Source organism: Tupaia chinensis, unplaced genomic scaffold (assembly GCF_000334495.1).
Source record: "Tupaia chinensis unplaced genomic scaffold, TupChi_1.0 Scaffold000088_1, whole genome shotgun sequence".
NCBI classification, from domain to species: Eukaryota; Metazoa; Chordata; class Mammalia; order Scandentia; family Tupaiidae; genus Tupaia; species Tupaia belangeri.
This window is the reverse complement of record NW_006159550.1, coordinates 5,160,709-5,167,097: the sequence shown is the minus strand read 5'-3', so window position 1 is coordinate 5,167,097 and position 6,389 is coordinate 5,160,709. Positions and strand designations below refer to the sequence as shown.

At 39.0% G+C, this 6,389-nt stretch overlaps 1 pseudogene; it reads right to left on the bottom strand.

Annotated features, from left to right (window-relative positions):
- Positions 1–2,518: 2,518 nt before the first annotated feature.
- LOC114006822 (uncharacterized) lies at positions 2,519–2,628 on the bottom strand (annotated as a pseudogene).
- Between the last annotated feature and the right edge of the window lie 3,761 nt (positions 2,629–6,389).

Below are 6,389 nucleotides of genomic sequence, written 5' to 3'. Positions count from 1 at the left end.
TCTCTCTCTCTCTCTCTCTCTCTCTCTCTCTCTCTCTCTCTCTCTCTGCATGTGTGTGTGTGTGTGTGTGTGTGTGTGTGTGTTTGTGTGTATCTCTGGTCAAATTAAAAATAAATGAATGAATAAATAAAATTTAAAAAAATTTTGATAGCTATGAAGGCCTGTTAATGGCTCTGTAGCGGCCACTCTGCCCCTCCCCCCCACCCCGCACGGCCCCATTCCTCTAACACCCTTTGATTTCCACACAGAACAAAATCTTGCTTTTAGTGTTGACTTCTATCGATCTAGTCAGCCAAGTTAAAGATAATGTTAATTTTTGGAGGGACACTGTGCTTGTACGCCCCTTTTCTCTCACCCTGTACAGATAATCAACCAGTACAAGTAATGGTAAAGGTGCTCGATCTGAGTGACGCTGCGCTCTGACGTTCGTGCTTTCTCTCCGGATTTATTTGTCCAGATGCAGACGTGGTGGTGCGAGCAGAATAGAGCACAGGTCGCCCCGATCAGAGCAAGGTCTTCCCTCTGCGTAGTTGACTGGCATGTGCACTGCCTGGGAACCTGTTCCTCTCCATTTCACAGATAATTGCTAGAAAAATCATCCACATGTGATTCCCAGCTGGAGGATGAGAAGAACATGGACTTTCAGTCTAGACTCTGTATGCCACTTCTTTGGGGACTCAGCTTTCTCACTCAGCCAAGGGAATTCTGCCAAATGTCGTGTTTTCATCTTAAGATCCACTGTCCTTTACTCCTCCTGACTCTGTGTCCCAAGAGACAGCTCCTATGTGTTATAGTAAAAGACATCTTCACTGTATGATTTACAGTTAATTTTGGCCGACAGAAGTTGAAATACAGACAGTCATGACTATGCAACCTGATGAAAGTGTTCCTTGGGCAGTGGTTCTTAAGATGGAATCCTGGGGGAAATAAAAACATTTTTCCAGTGGGCCAGTTGAGAGACAAGTCTCAATTGCCTCTCAACCTTTGGATTCTGAACAGAAACCACTGACCTTGCGGTAGATGGCTCACTATATTCATCCCGTGGGGAGATGCACCTAATCCCAGGCCTCTGTCAGAGAGGAAACCTGAACTTACTCTCCTTCCTCTTCCCAGCGTCCTACTGATCTTCTCCTGGTGGATCTTCAAAACACCTGGAGGATGAGGAAGCCCATTACTGTGTGGGTCAGACTTGAGGCAGAGAGGGATGGAGAGTTATCTGGAAGAGCAAAGGAAGGAAATCATGCAGATGGTCATAGGAGGCTACATTTGCCCTCCTCTAAGAACAAGTTGGGGAGCCAGGAGACAATGTTATCTAGTTCATTTCATTTCACTTTCCACAAAGCCACCAGCTCCCATCTCCAACGGAACAGGATGTGTGGCTCTTGCTTCAGTAACGAACAGGAAATTGGACTAGTCTCAAAAGATCATCATTAAATCCTATACTTTCCTGGATGATGGCTTTATAGGTGCATGGAGATTATTTGTCCTGCCATTGTTAAGTGGAATATTCTCAGTACTTATTATAAGCAAATCACCAAATACAGCATAAAGTAAATGACATTGTAGAGATCTACATTTTTATAAAAGATCAGAGTGTTTTGTAAATCACTATAGGCCTAACCCATCTCTGTGCTCTTGATGTTCACTAAAACAATAAATAAATGTAAAGTAGTGAAACAATATTGTGCAATTTTTAAAAATCCATGCACAGTGGTTTCATAATGGACATTTTTCATGAACATTTTGAAGACATCTCATGAGTCTGAGAACATTAACCCTTTCCTGAAAAATATGAATGAAAAGAGGGAATTAAATTTCTCACAATATCTGTGTAAATTTTTGACCCACACTATGTCATTTAGTCTCAGAAGAGCAGTGGAGGGTGTAACAGCAACGGGCACACAAGGTCAGATCTCAGGAGATGAAGCCCTTGTACGGTCCACAGACCCCTGAAGTATTTATGGAATGAAAACTTAGTGACCTGTACAATGATCAACAGGGAGAAAAGGATAGCTTATACATAGTTTTAAATTGATAAAATACTATGTGGCCATTAAAAACAACGTGTTTGGGGCCAGCAGGCAAAATAGTAGTTAAAGTGCTGGACTCCCACATACCCAACTGCGGTTCAAGTATAGACAAGGTGGATTGAAACTCATACCAGGTGCATGTGCACACATGCACCAAATCCTGAGAAGAATGCAGAAGGGGTTGCAGCATGGCTATCTCCCACTGAGGGACTCTTTCTCATTCTCTCTCTGTCTCTCTGGCAATCACATGCCCTACAGCAAAAATATCTCTCAAAATGTATTTCGAAGAATTTTAAGTAAAATTTAAAATATTTATCATATATTAACAAGGAGAATGTGAAGTAAAGATCTGGTTAATATAGTAAATTCCCAAATAAATAAATGATTATCTTGACAAAAGAGTGAATTGGAAGTAAGTTTAGAAAGTTGTCTCTGGAATGATTAGTAAATTTTCTTGAAAGTTTCACAGAATTTATCCTTTTTTCCCCTGTCAGATGGGCAAAGTGCCAACATTGTTATGAGGCTCAAGAGAAGCACTTCTCCACACCACATGAAATCCCAGTCATCACAATTTAATTTTTCTTTTTTAATACTGGTTCACAATGCACTTTCCTCTACCTTTGGGTTCCCTGGGACTGCATGTATCCACCACTGCTCTTGGCTTTCAGGGTAGACCAGGAATCGATCCTCGCCCTTCCATGTGGTTCCAGAGCAGGTGCACAGCCTCTTAGCTGTGTGTGCTCTTGCAGCTGGGTCAGATTACATATAAACATAAACCTTTTATTATCTAAAAAATTATTTTAACATAAACCTTTTATTACCTAAAAAATGTAAGCATAATAGATTCAATATTTTATTGACTGATATGTTTATTAATAACATTGTTTATGTAGCAATATAGAATATAAATATATTCATGAAGGGCTAAAATGTGGTGTCTTTCTTGTCCAGACAACCTGCAAAACCCATACTGCTGGATTGAAATCCATCTCTAATAACAGTGCAAACATTTTAATTCTTACAGTCAGTTACTAGAATGTGAATAAGTCCTACTACCTATTAATCTAGGTACTCATAGGATAAACTGAAGCATCGAAGTTGATGCTGTTGTAACTCTGATACTGCCAAGAGATGGGTGAGTTTAATGAAATTTGCTAATTCAATGGGACATTTCAAGTTCCATGAAGTGTCTAAAGGGCATTACAGCCTCATTTATTCACTTGTTCTCTCAGCAAATGTTCATTGAAATCACTTTTTATCATGAATGCTAGAGATAAAAGGGTAAACAAAACAAATTTAGCATTCAAAAGTTTCCAGTCTCTGAACGTATTATAGATTTTGGCTGGATTAAGCCTTGCCCATATTCTTTGGCACGTGGCTGCCAAAGAAGTTGAAACTTTGAGGGTCATCAGCTTTCTTTTAAAAAATTAATTAAATTAGTATAGGGAGTATGTACTTGCCAGACAGAGATCAGGAGAGAAGGAGAGAAAAAGTGAGGCACTCTCGAAGAGACAGTGTCCACACCACACATTCACACGTGTTTTCACGCCACCATGCACAGAATTTGGAACATACAATAAGCCATGTGAGATCTAGCCACGTTAGGCACCATGCTACTGAGCTTTCTTGATTTTGGTAGTAGTGATTGTTTAGTAAATCCATATGTTGTGTTTGGGAGAATTTAATGAAGGGGCCCAATGCCATCTCATCTAAATCAAAAACAGTACTAGTTCATATTTTTAAAGGTCCAGACACCACACTAAAGAGTTTCAGGGCCTCATCCCAATTTTGGCCATCCCTACACTGGGCACCCTCTTATCCCCATTTCACCGATGCGGAAACTGAGACTTACAGCACTTCAGTTGCTTGCCTAAAAACACTCAGTTATTGTGGCAGTTCAAAGTTCAAATGAGAGTTGTCTATTTTCAAGTCTGTATCCTTATCAGTTATGAGTTATTACTTAACTTATATAACTTATTATAACTTAAAACATTGTAGTGTTTTTATACTCTGAACATTTTATTTTATGTATTTTGAGACTTTATATCGACTGTTTACTTAGCGACAGTTTGCAATTTGCACTGTGAATCAGGTATAAAAACAATGCTTCATGGCACATTGAAATTACTCCACCCTCCCCAGCAAAGATCATGTAAGTTATTCTGAATACACACTTTTTAAAACAAATAGGGACTTCAGGGAATGTCTATAGAATGTGTCATTTTGACATCCCACGCAATTTTCTTTCTGCATTGCATCAAATGGCATTACTGTGCTGTGTGACTCATGGTGCCTCTATGGTCATGATGGAACACTGCAAAATAATAAAAGGAATTTCACAAAGTTGATAAAGCATTGAAAAGTGAAAAGAATTTTTTTCCCCCCACCAGTTGAGATCAAATGAACAAATGCACTGTTAAGTTGAAAAGGAAATTTCTGGTCCTCCTTTTGTGAACTGCCTCACGTGTATTCTGACCATCAAACTAAATAACATTGACAGAGATACAACTCATAACTTCTCGAGATTCATTTTTAGGAGAGACAAGCATGAAAGACATGAGCTTCTGTTCTGCGGTCTGACTCCTGGGGTAACACTTTCTCTACAACCATCTGTAAACAAGAAAAACTTCCCTTGCCAGTTACTGCCTTACTGAAATGATAACAAATGCTTACTACAGAAAAACTAGAAATACACAAACCGGAAGAGTTCAACCGTATATTCTGTGTTTTTTTTAAATCCATTTACTTTATTAGTGCATGTTTTATAAAATTGGGATCATACTATGTACATAACAATGGATCGGACTCTTTTTATGTCATAGAACTTTAAAAAACTATTTTTTACCTTCAAATGTCCTTAAAATTATTCAATAACAAGACAAGTACTGAAATTTGTTTGTTAATTAATCTGTACAATGAAAATATTGAAGATTATTTACCTCAAGTGAATATTGTAAGGATTAAATCAAATTAAATATACAATTTACCTATCATAATGGCTAGTGCTTAGTAGGTGATAGGAATATTAATTCCTCTTCCAGAATTCACCACTGGTGGTGTTCATGATCTCTGAAGTACAACTTAGAGTGTCAATCGCAGTCTGTATCTCACTTGAGGAAAAATGGTCACTGTTTGTAAATGCTTTCTATCGCCCGGCATGAGTTTTAAGCCACCGGGTCTGGGACGTGAACCACAGTCGACTACGTGGGAGTCCAGCGACATAGCCATTACGCTAACTGCTGGTTCCCAATTCTATTTCTAAGACTAATCATTATCAGCTTCTAAAAAAGGATTAAAATAAAACATATATTACCTAAAATAGCTTCTGCTAAATTATAAGGCAATCCCTCATTTTCAGTAGACTATCTGAAAGTATATTTTAAAAAGATTTTTTTTCAATTTAAATAATAATCTTACAAGGATATACCTAAAACAGTCAAATGTCTACTTATAATATTTAATTTCTTAATCAGTTACACCTGCAGAATTAAGAAAACAACATGCTATAATGGACATAGTATCATTTACTTCAACTATTTCCAAATCTATTTTAGAAAGCCTAAAATGAATTTTCCATACAATTGACCATTAAATAAAAATAGATTTTAAAAAACTCTGAAGAAAGGAAAATGAAAAGAGACCTCTGATTATTTAGCAAGAAACACAGGGTAAAATTTTATGTTGGAACATAGGAGGAAAGATAGTAAAATACAAACTTTTCATCAAATGAGAAAATGAAAGACTCCAGGTTTTCAAATGCATTTTAATTATAAAATTAGGAAGCTACTTAATCAAGAGTCTATTGGGAGGGGACCAGCAGTTAGCATAATGGCTATGTTGCTGGACTCCCATGTAGTCGACCTTGGTTCAAGTCCTGGACCTGGTGGCTTAAACTCACACTGGGCGCGTGTGCGTGTGTGCCCAAGATCCCAAGGGGAGAAAGGAGGAGAAGGGACTCCTGGGGAGTGATTTCTTGCTGTCTGTCTCTCTGTCTCTCTCTGTCTTTCTGGCGAGCACACACGCCCTAGAGCAAAATCTCTCCACAGAAAAAAGGTCCTTTGGGAGGAAAGTGAAGTAGAGGGGGCACGGCCTTCAGCACTCACTCTGGAAAGTGGAAGACACGGGCTGTAAACGTGCTCATGCGTAGCCTCTGCACCGATGCTGAGGACATCGTAGCCTTCAACGTCGTGCACACACGGGGACCCCGAGTCGAAGAAGACAGATTGCAGTTAGTGATCCAAGGTGATGGTAGGAAGACGGACTAGAGGACCAGGCTTCTGGCCATTTCTCTAGCCATTTTGCCTCAAAGGGCCAAGGCGGGAATTTCACACTGAACTTTAACGTGAGCGGGACGGAGTT